Source organism: Dendroctonus ponderosae, unplaced genomic scaffold, assembly GCF_020466585.1.
Source record: "Dendroctonus ponderosae isolate FM_Combo_2020 unplaced genomic scaffold, Dpon_F_20191213v2 Dpon_F_20191213_9, whole genome shotgun sequence".
NCBI lineage: Eukaryota > Metazoa > Arthropoda > Insecta > Coleoptera > Curculionidae > Dendroctonus > Dendroctonus ponderosae.
In genome coordinates this window covers 6,810,561-6,826,835 of record NW_026019116.1, presented here as the reverse complement: position 1 = coordinate 6,826,835, position 16,275 = coordinate 6,810,561, and the positions used below count along the sequence as shown (strand labels likewise).

Sequence of the window (16,275 nt, the reverse complement as noted above, 5' to 3'; positions counted from 1 at the left end):
AGAACTTATCTATTCCTTCCTGTCGTCCAACAAAAGGCTTATGATTTTAGATTATTTACGCGCAAAGTTCCACTCGTAATACGAATTTACGACGGGCTGGGTAATTAAAAAGGGTCTTTAATAGCAGAGGTTAAGTTCATTTTCCATCAGACCTGAATAAATTATTTTATAAAATATAAAGGGAAGGTGTGCCCCTGATGTGACGCCTCATTTCGCTTTGGCAGGTAGAAGCCAGTGTCGTCGGCAAAAAAATACACGGTGGCATATTAGCGGCGCAAACAGTTGGAAGCCTATTTAGGTTGCAAGTAGGCGAAGTTGGAATGCATGCCTTGACTAATATGGTGAAAATAGCTGAGGTGACATGGAAGGCTTGAATGCATCTGGGCTTGAACCAGCCAGTTTCATGCAGAAAATCGCTCTCAGTGATTTCGAGTTGAAAATGTCGGGAGTTGAAAATAATGCGGCGCGCAATCACCAAATCGCCGCCTCGCCCAGCACAAAGACATTATTGTCTTGTCTCCTTAAATTTCGGGTTCCAATTGAAGGGACTTGGACGCGACAAGACAAGACAATAGTGTTCATTACCGCATCTTTTAAATTATTGTTATTAATATGAGCTATGGGTCTAACCCTCACAGCAAGCGGTTCGGCTTCGGTGAATTTATCGCCAGGAGCGTCACAGTTATGCTGGTTTGCGTTTGATGTGGGGTTTTTTCAAAATCGCGATTTTTTTACCATTATGAGTTCAGTCCTTCGGCATTGAGGAACATTGGATTTTGTCATCTTTTTTAGTTTTTAATATTTTTTGGCTCTGAAGATCTTGTGTATCAATCGAAGCAAAAAATCCACTTTCTAGAGTGTTTTAGAAAACTACTTTGACTTTATTCGCTTTTCTGTTGCGTCCTAGCTGAACTTTTTGCCATTCCTCCGTTCGTTATTTGCGGCTTACTCTCGTTTCTTCTATGAAGATTTCGCAATTTTCAGCACTTTCTCCCACGACATGCCACATCTTGTCTCCGCTATGGTTTGCAATAGATTCTCCAAAGTTTCCCCCATATTTACATAAACTGTTCCCATTTTTCCTCTTTTTCATCATCTCTCATGGCCACTCCTCTCCCGTAGTTTCAACGGCAAATCCACCGGATTGTTGTTGCCCCCAATTCCACGGCATCTTTACACAACAATCCACACAGGAAGACACTTTCTTCGTTTGTAATATTTGGCTTTTTACCACTCAAACCGGAGCACTTTGCCTGATTTTTCAGTGTTTCAGGCTAATGACGGCGCTGTTGGATCAAGTGAAAGACATTTTCCAGTAGATTAATCGCGTTAATAAAGTGACTTTTTCCACACATGCAGCCGACGTGGTTTATCAGCATTCAGTCACTACCTGTAACATTATTAAATAAATACGGGCAGTAGTTTTTATCCAGCTAAGTTGCCTGCATGGGCAACGGTTTAATAAGCGCTGATCTCACTATTTATTGCGGGTAGCCGATTTAATATGCACAATCTTATCTAAGTTTGCCCCAGTTTGTTTTTAATTGCTAATTGGTTAATTGGTTGGGGTTTTTCGCGTCGAATCCGGTGGGCGTCCAAGTAATTTTTATGCAATTTCCACTCAAGGATTCATAACATTCGTCGCGGGACTTATCGATAGAGGCCTGTTAAATGTATTTAGCCAAGCTGTGTTATTTTGGCGCACAGGATGTTTGTTTTATCATTTGGTGCCAAATTTTGTGTATAGATCGCCGACATCTGACCCCAATCTATAAGGCTGAGAACGCGTTTCAATTTCTCAATTTTCGAAATTTCTCCCACGCACATGGTTTGCAGATTTCCTGCAGCACGAATCTCATCTCTCATGTTTTATGTTCAGCCAAATTCTCCCCGTTTTAACAACTCGATTTATTCATCAGCAAAGACAGTTTACGCCGTTATCAGTCATTGATGTGTTTAAACTGCTTATCATCTATTTGAGCAAGAGCTTGGTTAGCGAGATAGATAAAATCCCGTTTCAATCTCGAACCGAATGCGTCAGTTATAAGATATTAAATATGGGGGCCGTTGAATATCCCCTAATTGTGATCGTTTAGACATTCGCTTATTCAAACCCACCCACAAACTTTCTAAGGCCCTCGAACAGCAGGTAGAAATCGACCCTGAATTTTTAAGTTACGGGGTTGTCCCCCCTGATCCAGTGGCGTCGATTTATTCGTTTTGTAGCCGAAGATGAAATCAAAACACATAAACCAGACCGCGCCATATACAAGAGCGTGTAGCTCAAATCGGTCCGCCTACACCGTTAAATATGGTCCTTTCAGAGCCTTTGAATGCCGAAAATCAAATTTATTGTATCATGCACCATCCATTTTTGTTGATTTAGAGATAGTTATTTTTGGACGCAAAAGTTCGATGGCAGAGTGGAGGACTTGAATATTTTACTAATTTTCTTCTAGGCATTGTGCAAGGATTTTAGGGTCATTTTAGTTGAGTCGGTTTAAAAATTCGCATTTTCCAAGCCAACGCCAGTACCCTTGGAAATTTTCAACATCTTTGGAAGACTTTTGGGGGTAACGACAGGGAGAGTTTCGTTAAGATCACTTGGAATCCTGATTTTTGCTGATCTTACGCCACTGCGCTGTTTAAACATTCAAAAGTTTTATCATCAGTCATTTGAAACTTTCACGAAATTCCAGACAAATCACTGAGATTTTTGTCGTATCAATTTTGTAAATATCAGTCTTATATGATCTTTTGATCTTTTTACCCCCTTTTTGCCCCCTCTTGTTCAAACAGTTATATTTTCCAAATTAACACAAGTGACAAATTGAGTTTTTCACTCTTTAGAGGAGGATTTTTTCGCTCTAAAAATGCTGGAAATTTAATTAAAATAACGAAAAATCCCGATTTTTGTCGGCTTCGCAGATATCATTCTCATCAAGAATGCTTTTTCTCAACTGCGCTCTCACATTTAAAAATTCGTATTTTCTCGACTAACGCAAGTAACACCTTGAATTTTTCACCATTTTCCTCAAAATATCCGGACATCCTAATTTTTGTCAGCTCCGTAAGTATTCATAATTGATGCTTTGAAAAATCACGCTATCCCCTTTGGAAATTCGTATTTTCTAAACTAGTGCAAGTAGCGATTTGAAATTTTCGGTATCTTTAGAATCCAGCTAACCCTAACGATGCTAAACATTTTATCAAAATCACAGAAACCTGATTTTTTCACTTTCGTAAATATCGTTTTCATTACGGATTTTCCCTCAACTGCGCTCTGTTCTTTAAAAATTCGTATTTTCGAAACTAATGCAAGTAGCCATTTTAAATTTTCACAATATTTAGAAGACGCTTTACTCAAAAAAATACTGGGAATTTTATCAAAATAACCAGAAGTCCTGCTTTTTGTTAGCGTCGTAAATATCAGTCGCATAATTGACGTTTTTACTCAACTGTCCTCTCTTCTTTAAAAATTCGTATTTTCCAAACTAACGGAAGTTACAAGCTGAATTTTTCCCCATCTTCAGCAAACCAATAGATTGCAAATGGAATTTTACAGGATTTTTTTTAAATCTCATAATCATTTATAGGGTTGAAGTGTTCGAATCTTTCGTCGGTTTCTATTATTTTTCTTATGATTTTGTCGTTCTCAGGGTGCAAACATCAATGGATTGTGCTTTTGGATGAATGATGTTTTCTTTCAATTCCCAGCTTTTTTTCAGTTACTGTTTCAGTCATAATTGATGCTTGATTGGAAAACCCTCGCTCTTCCCTTTAGAAATTCGTATTCTCTAAACTAATGCAAGTAGCAATTTGAAATTTTCAGTATCTTTAGAATACATCTGACCATAATGATGCTGAAATGATTATTGCCTTCCCTTCCTTAAAAAATCGTATTTTTCAAAGTAAGGCAAGCGACAAGCTGAAATTTTCACCATCTTTAGCAGACAGTTGACTCTGAAGATGCTGGAAATTTAAGAAAAAACACCGAGAATCCCGATTTTTGTCAGCTTCGGAAATATCGTTTCTCATAATTAATTTTTTCCTCAATTGCGCTCTCTATTAAAAATTCGTATTTTGCAAACTCATGCCGTATTTTGCAAACTCCTTGACTCTAAAGTCGTTTAAAATTTCATAAAAATCACCGAGAATCCTGATTTTTCTCAGTTTCGTAAATATTGGTCTAATAATGGACGTTCCTACTCAACTGTTTTTTCGTGTTTTCTAAACAAAGGCAAGAGCAATTTGAAATTTTCACCATTTCAGAACAGTTAACTCGAAAGATGCTGAAAGTTTTATAAAAATTTAGTGAAAACTTGCCAGTTTTTTTAAATAAAAATCGCAGAAATAACAAGCGAAAACTTAGATAAAGAATTCGACTCAAAATTAAAATTGAAATGAAACTTCAATCGAGTATGGAACTTGAGACAAATCAACTGCTGAAGAAAAACCTGTAAACGCAAGAAATAATATTACACACATAAACTAAAACACACACGCAAAACAGATAAAAAAAACGTAAAAATTCAAATAATATAAGCGAACGTTTTCATATGGAAACATTGGAAAATTCTGCAAAACCAATCAGGTTTCATAGTTTCAAGGCATCGTGCCTCTCTTTGGAATCTGCAAAAATATAAATACAAAATGTTTACTGGACGGAGCAAATACCACATAGTCTTTATCATAAATCAGCCGCTCGCAATTTTCAGAAATCGTGCATAAAACAATGGTTTTTCGATACATTCGAGGAAGGACTTGGTCCACATCTCTGATAAGACGGCAAAGCGAAAACGGATTTTTGGAATTGTCAGCTTAAATGCTTGTAACTGTTATTTTAGTTTTAAGTCCCAAAGCTAAAAAGATAGAATTTACAAAACGACTCAAGGAATTTGAAGTTGCTGTTTTATTCGTCTATAGTGCAAATTAATTATCAATTGGTAATAGAGCGAAATACCTGCAGGAAACCGATCAACTGGCTGCTACAATTAAGACCGGATCGCCCACCAAGAAATTTTACGAGACAGTGTCTCCGTAATTTTTTATTAATTACCATTGATTTATTGCTAAATGTAAAAGGAGTATTGGCATTCATTCGATAATATCTCGGGCGATTATTCCTGGTTCGGGCCCAGTCGAATGAATAATTAGCGATTGAGGCACTTTTTTTCGTCGGTGCATTACTTCAACTTCCCACACGAATTTCGCTTGCAGTGGCGTTTACCCAATTGTGTCATTCAAACTGGAAAAATGGCAACAGCTTGGAAAACCCTGTGGTTTGTGCAGACGATGATCAAGATGTTTCTAGCAAGTTTTTTTGCAATTTTCTGCTTGCACTAATCCGACGTGTAACGCCAATGTGCGTGAACCCTAATCGGCAAGTGCCAATCTCTTGCAAAGGCTGAAAAATGGAAAGCGCGCAGGTAATTCGAAAAATCGATCGATTTTCTCAATTTGATTAATAATGTCGACTGCTCGTTCGAGGTCTTATCCGCCTGGTGTCTCCGCAAACGATTTGTCATATTAATCACGCGTTGAGCAGGCCAGAATGCGATTTTTCCTCGCTTAACAACAGCAAGAATTCTGCATGATTTGCTTTGAAGCCAATGCCACCACCACTGCAGATTGTTTGCCGATTGATGAAGGATTAATATTGGGGTAGCTGCAGATGCAAAAAGCAATTGACAATAGATTATTGGTTTTGTTGCCAAGCTTTGCATATTTTTCCCCCGTTTTAGGTCAGTTGAGGTCTTTTTATTATTTGACTCAGCTTTTGACAAATGAAGACAAAGTCGGGCGAATAAACCATGCAACCTCAACATCGGCTGGCGCTGTTAAACAGGTGAATAGTGAAAAGCTGGCGCCACTTGTTTTGCTTAACAAGAACAGCCTTTTTTCAGCTAATTTGCATCTCATTGAAAGTCACCATTTACTACAATACAGCGACTACCGTTAAGTTACAAAACGGGCAAACCTGATTCAATCAAACACATCAATAAACAAACCACTTGGCTCATGGCAAATCACACTTCCCACACTGGCTCCTTTTGCGAACACCTAATGTGCTAATTCCGTGCATTTTTCGACAAATTTTAATCAATTTTGGTTCAATTTTCACTTGGCGACAAGGTCTAGTTAACCTTCTTGGCTGCCCTTTGGATCTTTGCTCGAGCTGGCATTAAACGCCTCAAGTCGGTTTGAAGAAATCCCATTACATCAGCTCTGTATCATCTAGTATCTAGTCGAAGCTGATTTAAATACCAAGACAATCGGCGTGCTTATCGTAGGTTTGGTTCACCTTTAAAGCGTATTTGTTGGCGCCAGCTCTTTCAGAGTGCGTAATTTACGATCCCGAACAGGTCTGAGTGGCCGAATTCGGCCTTCAGCTTCGACCATTTCGGGGCTTCAGAGGTGTAGATTTCAATTATTGTCCAAAGCCCCAGCACAAACAAAAACGACCTCATATGTAGGGGTTTTGTTTGTTTGTTGTCTTCCTGGTAGCCTTCGGACAAGCGAAATCGCTTCTTGTCACTGTGGTTAATTAGCTTGAGGGTTTTTTCGTTTTATGCTTCATTAACCGTTTTTTTCCAGAGGTGGCTTTTGATGCTTCTATGAGTTCATGCTCTGGAACCAATCAAAGGACTTTCTATTTGCAATTTTTTAAAGAGTTGTAGCAAAAGTTGCTAGCGAGTAACACTAACAGTGAACACGCGCACACTAAAGACCCTGAACAACCAACAAAGCTGATTCAAATCAATGAGAAAGAAAAAACCGAGTGAGGAACAAGAGTTGAATTTAAGTGAGTTGGTCAAGTTCAAGTTCACAAGCTCATCCAGTGAGAGCTTCGAAGGTGTCGGGATGCCAAAGAAAAAATCACATGCGAACCAACCGCCAACCGAAAACGTTCGTTCATTGTCCAAAGAAGTTGGTTTATTTTCATTCTTGACGTCGTCTGGTCTCGTTCGGTGACACCGTTTTGTAACCACATTACGAAACAATTGTTTTCGTCTCTTTGTCTTATGTTTTAATGCGTTATTTATGATAATCCGGGAAGAAATTTCTCTCGCTCTAAACCCCGCATTAACATTTACCTAATAAAAACACGGAATGAATTATGGGCCAGCTGAAAGCTTTATTTCCAACCTACTTTCCTGCGGTGGAGTTGGCTGGAGAACCACATTAACATGAACTGATCGGAAGTATCCGGATAAATACCAATAAAGTCCATTAACCCTTTGCGCAGTGTTTTCACGAGGACTTTGATGTGAGAAGCCGTTCAAAAGCACTTTGATTTATTAGAAATGATTCAGCCGCGGCCAATAAATGCACGTTCGTACCGGTTTCCTACATGATCTCTTTGACACAACTACTACTCCAAGTTTAGCATAAATCAAGCTCTTCATACAAGTGGCATGCTGAAGATTTATCTTCGCCGATTATGAAAATTAAATTTTATACGCCGAGTGTTTCGCTGGTTCGAGGACAGCTTTTGCTCTGTTCAAGCATCAAATTCACGTTGAAAACTGAAATATTAAAATCCTGTTGCTATTACGGCGGGTTGAAGTCTGCACACGGGCTCTCAATCGCCATCATGTTCATATTAATGCGAAGATAAATCTTCTTGTATTGCTTCGCTAGATTTCGTAATGAATAAAACATATTACCGGACGATTTAATGGCCGCAGTGTATTCATTGTAACGATTCGAATGAATTTGCTAATTCTTCGCTCACTTAATGCGCTGAAGAACTGGCAGGGATCCTGCTCAATCATCCAGCGGTTGCAAATGCACAGAGGAAAAATGCCCAAAACCGGGTCACAGAAGTCGTTATTAATGCCATAACAACTACCAGCCGCTCAAGTTTACAAGTTCAAAGATATATCGAAACACCTATCGAGACAGGTATTGTATACAAGGCGTTACAAGTAGATTAAGACCTTTGAGCGCGTTTACATCGGGCTTTTTGCTTAGGGGAATTTCAAAAAGTTGTTTGATTTTACTCTTTCAGCAGTTTTCTTCTGTGGCTTATGTGAAGGTTCTTGCAAAAGTGCGTTTCCCTGTGCTTCACTTGGTTTGAAGTCTGGAATTAGTGCGGGGTTTTGCCACTGCTTTCAGTGCAGCTTTCGGAAAACCTGAATAGTTTTTTTCGATGTTGAGAACCAGGATTCTTCTGAACCAACATTTAAGTCGCAAAAACTTGGCCTCGAATGGCACAATTCTAACAAAAATTGAACAGTTTGCTTGTGCAAATGTTTTCTATAAATGGTAGGAATTTAAAGTTTGTATGCGCCTTTGATTGGAAGTTATGGATTTTACAAGGAGAGGCTGCAAATGTAAAAATTCGTATATTAATTTTGAGCACAGCAAAGCTTGAAAACTAGGTTTATATCGATCTGAATCCATCTGAGGACAATTTCAGTGGTCCAGTTTGACCGAACTATACCAGTTTACTTCTCTGGCCAAATTAGCGAAAACTTCAACTTTTGTGAGCCTAATTGATCACAAAGAAAAAGAAAAATTAAGAAATTAAAATTTTCATTTTTTTTTAAATCGACCTCCACCCTTGGAAAAATTTCTGTCAAAAATCAAAATTTCACATGCGTGTTTTTTGTGCTCAATTGACTCCTTGCGGCGGGAGAAGGTCAGAAATATGCATTTGTAAAGTATTTGGGCCAATAATAAGCAAATAATAGTCGGCCAAAAATAGTGAACTCTCAAAAACCGCTTAAAATGTGCAGAAAATGTCTAATATTTCCGATTTGAAACTTCCAGGCATGTTTTTCAATCAGTTCGATCCATTCCTCGTGTCTGTGAGCTGAAAATGATGCAAAATTTAAGGCATTTTGGGAAAATTTGTATTTTTTCGAAAAATCGACCCCCACCCTTGGAAAAATTTCGGTCAAAAATCAAAATTTCACATACGTGTTTTTTGTGCTCAATTGACTCCTTTCGACGTGAGAAGGTCAGAAATTTGGGTTTGTAAAGTATTTGGGCCAATAATAAGGAAGCAATCGTCGGCCAAAAATCGTAAACTCTCAAAAACCGCTTAAAATGTGCAGAAAATGTCTATTATTTCGGATTTGAAACTTCTAGCATGTTTTTCAATCAGTTCGATCCATTCCTCGTGTCCGTGAGCTGAAAATGATGCAAAATTTAAGGCATTTTGGGAAAATTTGCATTTTTTCAAAAAATCAACCCCCACCCTTGGAAAAACTTGCGCCAAAAATCAAAATTTCACATGTATGTTTTTTGAGCTCAATCGACTCCTTTCGACGTGAGAAGGTCAGAAATATGTATTTATAAAGTCTTTGAGTCGATAATAAAGGGAAAATCGTGGGCCAAAAGTCGTGAAGTCTCAAAAAACGATAAATTAGTGCGATGCAGTGTTCGTGTCCGTATGCTGAAAATGATGAAACATTTAAGGCATTTTGAGAAAATTTTAATTTTTTAAAATTGAGTTTTCCGTCCCGCTGCATCGTGAGTTCAATAGTCGTCTCAGATGTAAACGGGTTTGCAGTTACTCACTCCTTTTACCACCGATTAAACCCACACCGCGAACAATATTATACTCTGTGATAGATCATGATTGTAAATTATATATTTTTTGAGCGAGTGGGCCCCAGACAATATGACACGTGCATATTTCATAGGCGTAAAAATCGCTTTTCGATGTTACACTTTGCTGGCTGGAAATTCGTGGCATAGCTATGTTAATTAAGTTTTAATGATCAGTTCCATGCAGATGGATAAAAGGAGATTAATGCCCTGAAAGAGCAGGTTTTTGTGTGCTTCAGCCCAGTTGGCGAATTAGTTTAATCAAAGAAGAAAAAAACGAGCCGCAGGCAAATATATACTATTCCCACCAACTGTACACATTATTCCACTATCAGATACTTTACATCAGGCTTGATCTAAGCCGGAAATGACTAGACCATTAAAATGAAAAATCTTAGGCACTTATTCGCGATCGGCGTTGGTCGCCATATCTGAGTAATTTGCACCGATTTAAATCCTTTGCATATTTCAAGCTCCAATTCGCCAGCTCACGCGTTCCACTTTACCCACTCATCCACGTATCTTTGGTGGAAACACCCTTACATAGCTATCAGCTATTTTTTCTCTTATCGGGGCTTCAAGAGCACCAGCCACTATAGATATCAAGTCACAAGCAGCCAATTAGCTTTAAAATGCACCCTCAGGCTCAAATCGGCTTAACAGCTCACTACTCATTTCGCATGCTTCCCGTTTTCACCCCGCAGTCATCTGGTTGACCAGAAACAGACAGGTATTTGTTTAAAATGCACCTGCAATTAATTAGGGTGCCATAAGGCTTTGCATGCGTAACAGTAACTGCAATAAACTAAATAAATCAGCACGTGGGATGGTTTAATTGACGAGAAAGCGCAGTATATGAGCAAGTTTGAGTTTACGATCTTTGTTACCGTGCAGCCAAGGAATCAATCTTCGAATTGTATTCTGTACTCAGAACTCTGGTCAGATGCAAGTCTGCTGTTTCTCAACTGGAACAGAAACGACGGGAATCAGAACATCAGAACCTGTATTCTAACACACAAAATTGCAGACTAATTTTTTTGAGTTCTCCAACCCATCGTAAACCGAAAAACACTTGTGATTGAAATCCCTGTTATCTGGCTTAAAACTGTCTCTGCAACAACACAGTTTGATCGCTAAATCCACTCAACTTTACAAATATTTCGATTTCTGATGCATTTACCTTGTTGCAACATTGTTTGGCTAACGTTGCGCACTAAATGCAGTGGATTAAAGTGCAATGCTCTTCACTAAAAATAAATTTGTTGTTTCCCGAATCGATTGGCTTTTCGGGCACAAGCACGCCGTTGCAAATTGAAGACATTCTAAAATGCAATCGGAATCAGTGGAAACAGTAGAGCAAACAAACCAACCAAATGCAACAAACCGCCAGAACAGTTTGCAACAATTTTTTCTACTCGGCATCATTTGCTTGTTGTTCTTTTCGTTTTTCCTGCTTTGTAACGATGTCGTCTTCTCCTTTCTTCAGCAAGGCCAATCAGCAATAACCAAATAACAAAAATCTGAGTAAGAATAAGTAACAATTTAGTTAGAAAAAGAATTTAATACCAATTGTTAGTAGTCCAATCAAGAATCATTTCTGATTCAAAACAGTGCACTTGGAAAAATGATTAACGAAATAGTTGATCAGGAAATCTATAATAAACAGTTTCCGAACAAAACAATTTCAAATTTGCCTTATTGTTTTTCTAAACGTAAAACTTAAAAAGAGTCTATAAACTCTGAATCGTGGTTAATTGCGCTTTTGCCCTTGCACTACCGCACGTCAAGCTCCGGGGAAGGTAGTTTTGAGTGAGCCTCCGCTTCCGCGAGCGTTTGGTTGGGGCTTCGTTGCCAAACCTTTGCTCCCATTTGGGGCGAACGCTCGGCTTTAGTCCGAGCGCAAGGGGTTTCTTCTCTCCAATCTCCTGATTGCTGTATGATAGCGATTATTTCACTCAGCATGTGAAATTTCCTGCACTAGGGAGTAGATTGGGCATCTGGTGCCCCAAACCTCTAGTGAGTGTAAACATTCTTTGGCATCAATTTCCAGTCGGATGGCGTATAAGATCCATTTTAAGCCTATCGGGTTGGATCTTCTTTCTTGCAGTATCTCGGCATCAGCATCTCGCACAGGTGGGCGACTCCACTCTTTGCAACCTGGCCAAAACCGCGTAGGCCTTAAAACCTACTCTTAAAATATATCTCTCGAGCCAATTGGGACTTAGAAGGTACATCGTACTGAGTACACACTGTGCAGTCTGTGTTTACCTTCGGTAGAGAGCAAACACAACCCGCGTTCGGATCAGTGATCGCACTACGTGCATTCGTGCTGTTGGTGAAGTACTTTCGTCGAATCGATCTATTAGCCATTCCTTGGATTAGTGGTTCTCTCATCAGTGGATCGACTAATGTCAGCGACGTATCGGGTGGTTCTTTCATTGGTGGTCGCGCCGATGGTACTAGTTGAGCTTAGAAGCCGGCATTACGCGACTTTTTGCACGCAGATGGTTGATTAGTTCTTAGTGGATTGTATCACATTTAAAGTGACTATTTTGCCAACTGAAGGTAATTGGGGTTCTAATTTTTACTTAAGTACACCACCACAGTTTGCTGATGGCTACCAAAACTATTCATTAATTTCTCTTTTGCTTTTTAATAGTTTTGTCACTTGATTTCGCTTCTTCAGCTGGCGACTTATTTATCTGAGTCGCTTCAGCTTGATTAATTAACTGTTTTCCATTGTATTTAGTGTAGTTTAGATTGATTTCGTTTGTTGCCGATAATTGCCATTTACAAAATATGCGACTTTTTCAATTTTGGTTGTTCACTGCTGGTCGTCTAGAAGGAAACATAGAAGTATTTTTATTTAGTTTTGCAGATTTTCGCCATTGTTTCGAATAATGGCATCGCGGACTTCATTTCTTTCGTCACTTTCAGTTCTCTTGCAATTATTTTGTTGCTTTTGTTGTGTATTTTCTTTGCTTTCTTATAAGTCTTTCATTTCGAATTCACTTCGGTTTTCTTGTGTATATTCAATAAGTAAATAATTAACAAAAATCAGAACAATTTATACCAGTTTATCGAACTTGATTAAAGATTGTTTCTACTGATTGCACGTGTTTTATGCGCTCAAATTATTCCAATCGCTTCCATATGTTGGACGAGTGCTAATGATGGTTGATGATATTGAACCTGCAGTTTAAATCAGGCTCATATCGAGTTGTAATGAAAATTAACAACAGCTTATTTAATGAATTTTTGTAACGTGATTTTTCACCATAACAGTGGTTCGMGTTTTAAATGGAATTATTTAAATGTGTTGTTTGTCAAATTTGTACAGTTTTGTTCACTTAATGGGGTTTTTGATTYTCTATCCAAATCGTTCTAGACATATGAACGTACATGAAMTATACTYAAATTGCTARTAAGCGCTCAGAAAAGCGCAAAGCCTCAGAAGCAATCACGATTGCAAAGCTTGMTTGCTTTCCATTTTTTTTTCGTTGGTATTTTAAGCGTCCAGATGATCGCTGATTGGCTCGTTTTATATGTGCACATATTCTATAGGCAATTTAATGTAAACCGTATCAAGCAAACAGGCTGGAAACGACACGGCTTTTCCAATGAATAAATTAGCAGAGAGTCTGATCCCGCCCCGTAAATCTCGTCTCACCGTTGTTATTATAATGCACAGCCGCGTACACACACACTAAAATTTACATAAAACACTTTGTTGTTATCGAGTGTGGCCGTTTTTTTTTTCTGTTCGCTCCTCAGTTCCCGTGGGGTCAAATGATGAATTCTTCTTTGTTATCGGGCCGAGTAACCGCACGGTAAATTCTGCGGACCTGATGGGGGCGGATAATCAAATTGATCGTTAAACAACCACGAAAATAATGGGTGCACATGCATAAAACACATTTTTATTATCGGTTTTCTCCACGATCTGAGCTGTAGAACCACAACGCCCACCAACAGAAGCTCTTATGTTTACCGCAAGGTTCATTTGGGGTTTATTTTCGCTTCCTAGCGAGTTTGTTCTGTGTTTGATTTTTGTCACATAAAAGTTTTCTAAAAATTATCACTGGTTTTAGTTTTTTGCATTATTGGTCTTCGATTTTGTCTTCCAGTAGTTTATGCAAATCCACACGAACTTGTGCAAAATCTATATCTGCAGAAGGTATTCTGATTAATTAGTTCTTCTCTTGATTCTTCCTCTGCCTTTGTTAGCTTTGCCTTTAGTTTTTGTACTTTTTTACTCATTCAAGGCGTGATTTCATCCATACATTTCTTCCCTGTTTATAGTTAATTCTTTCCTCAGTTCAGATTTTTTAAATTCTTTAGACTCCGCCAGAAAACGCAAGTTTAAATGAGTAGTTTGTCCTGGATAAAGTTTTATGCAGTTGTTATTGTTGTTCTTCGAGTAATTTTTGATAATATTTGCTGTATTTTTCACTAGTTTCATAGGGGCTTTTGTGTGTTTGTTAACAAGCGTTATGTTTTTTAAGGAATATTTGTTTAATTCAGTTTCTTTGAAAAATACGGTTTTACGTCGCGTTGAAAAGTTCTTTGAGTTTTGGGTCTTTGTAAGTCTCAGTGTGCTTTTCTTTCGATCGTTAAATTACTTCTTCATTCTGCTGCTTGAGAACTGATGATGTTTCTCCCCAAAAATCAGACAGGCCAGATATCTTCAAAATGAAAAAGCATAAAATACGTTAAGTAGGTACAATTAATGTAAAAAAACCTGAAGGAAATCAGGAAAAATCGAACTTGAAGCTGTCGCAAAAATTGTTTTCTTGGCGTTTTGCAAGCGATAGTCAAAGATGGACGGTGGATTATCAAAAAAATGTTCTGTTAAGTAAAAACGAAAGGGTTTTGAGCGACTGAGACGCAGTTGGGGTTTTCCTTGCATACTCTTACACTTCTTTGATAGAAGAAAAAAATGTAAAAACGACAACGCAAACCTCGTAAAAATGTCTTGAGAAATGTTAAATAAAAACAAATTAAATTACCGGGTGCAACCCATTCGGCGGTCACGAGTTAACACGTTCTTCAGGAAAAATAGGCAAAAATCGCGTTTTAAGACAGCAGAGTTTCTTTTGATTGTGATTTGAAGGCAAAAAACGGACTGTAAAAGAACCACGCGGTGACTTTCAAGATGCAAAACATTCAGTTTCTCAACGACTCGATTACGTTTCTAATCAGTCGCAGCCATCATAATCTGGAACAATCGGTTCCGATGCCAGCCGTAACACATTAAGAAGATGAAAAGAATCATCATCAATTTGAATCGAAAGCGATGGTTGCTAATAAGGGGGTGTGTGCGCTCAGTGTCACCACATTGTCGTCGCACACCTTTTATCATGCAAATCCGATCGATTTAACCCGGTGTTTTCTTCGAATGCACGTGACTTTGTATCGGATTTTCGAAACAATGCCACCATTAGCTGAAAACGTGCCAAGAATCGCTTGGAAATGCGATTGTTCCAATGCCACGCTATAATTTTCAGGCGTTATGGACCGCACATTATGCAGATCTGGACCATTTGGATTTTTGAAAAAAATGCGCGTCTCGCTCATCGGTTTTATTCGCAAGCAGTTCCGATCAATAGAGACACTGTTCTATTTCGAAAACACCTAATTACAGATCGCAGACGGCACATGTTTCCTGCAATTAGAAAATGAGGAACGTGCGTACGTACGTTGGCTGTTTCTTCCGACATATTTACCAAAATTCTAAAATTAGTCTAGACAATTAGTGAGCAGACTGCAGCTGCTTTTGTCTCTAATTACTCAGTTTGTTGGGTTTCATTTGCTTCTTCGCAGGTTTTCATGTTGCTGGCTCTGAAAGTGAGCTGAGTGCTCTCAACCGGTTCGACTGACTTAGTCAACACCACGTTAAAACTATCCAACTTTATGACCTGTGCAAGTGAAATCTGAGCCATTTTTCAAGCCTCTTAACTTAAACGGGGCATTTTCCCTCAAAAAGTTCCTTCGGGTAGTTAAAGCGAGTTTAAATATACGTAAAGTGGAGGGACTGTTCAACTGGAAAAGCGCAATAAATTTGTCCTGGGGGCGTTGCGCAGCACTTTATATATTAAAACTTATGCATCTGACATTTTTATGGGTTAGTCCGCACTGATGTGGCTTCGTTCCGCGCATGGAGCCGAAGAAAAATAGTTGTATTAATAATTGAACGGGAAACATTGTGTAACAAAACAACTGCAGCTCTCGAACAAGATATGAAATGAAAAACGGCGCCAGCTCTAGCCGCTGAAATAATTGGCCGGTGTCAAAAGATACGGACATTAAATCATTTTTCATTTCTTTTATGTCCGCCTGATACCGGACCCGTGAAACTGTATTACCGAGGAGAAAGTCGCAGGCAAAAGGCAAGATTAAACGAATTGTCCAGATGGCTTTTTTCGGTTGTGATGCATGTGGACGCGTGTAAAAAGCGGCAATTATTAATTTCCCTCGGCGGCCGTAAAATATTGGGAATGTGTCGCGGCATGCTGAAGAACTGGACGAAGTCGACCGGTTTTCATAAATTCGGATGGCCAACCAACAACTGCCACGGATTTTTGCATCGTTTGCCCATTTTCAGCCAGCTAACTCTGCGAATCTTTTGCAAGCCAATTTTGCCCCATTTTTTAACAGATTTCCAGCAAAAAATGCGTTTAGAGTCTAGAGACTTTGGGAAAAACAATGGTTTTT

The 16,275-nt window shown here is 38.7% G+C and overlaps 1 protein-coding gene across 8 annotated transcripts in view; it reads left to right on the top strand.

Moving 5' to 3' along the window:
* Nucleotides 1–16,275, top strand: part of LOC109539351 (caskin-1) — a 143,200-nt gene that overhangs the window by 88,201 nt on the left and 38,724 nt on the right. The window contains exon 1 of one of the 8 annotated variants that reach the window (XM_048669589.1): nucleotides 11,785–12,126. The exons of 5 other annotated variants lie outside the window; for them this stretch is intronic. The gene's annotated coding sequence lies outside the window, so the exon portion shown is untranslated. Of the gene's footprint in view, nucleotides 1–11,784; nucleotides 12,127–16,275 lie in introns of those variants that run through there. 2 more of the 8 variants (XM_019907038.2, XM_019907036.2) reach the window with 2 other exon arrangements.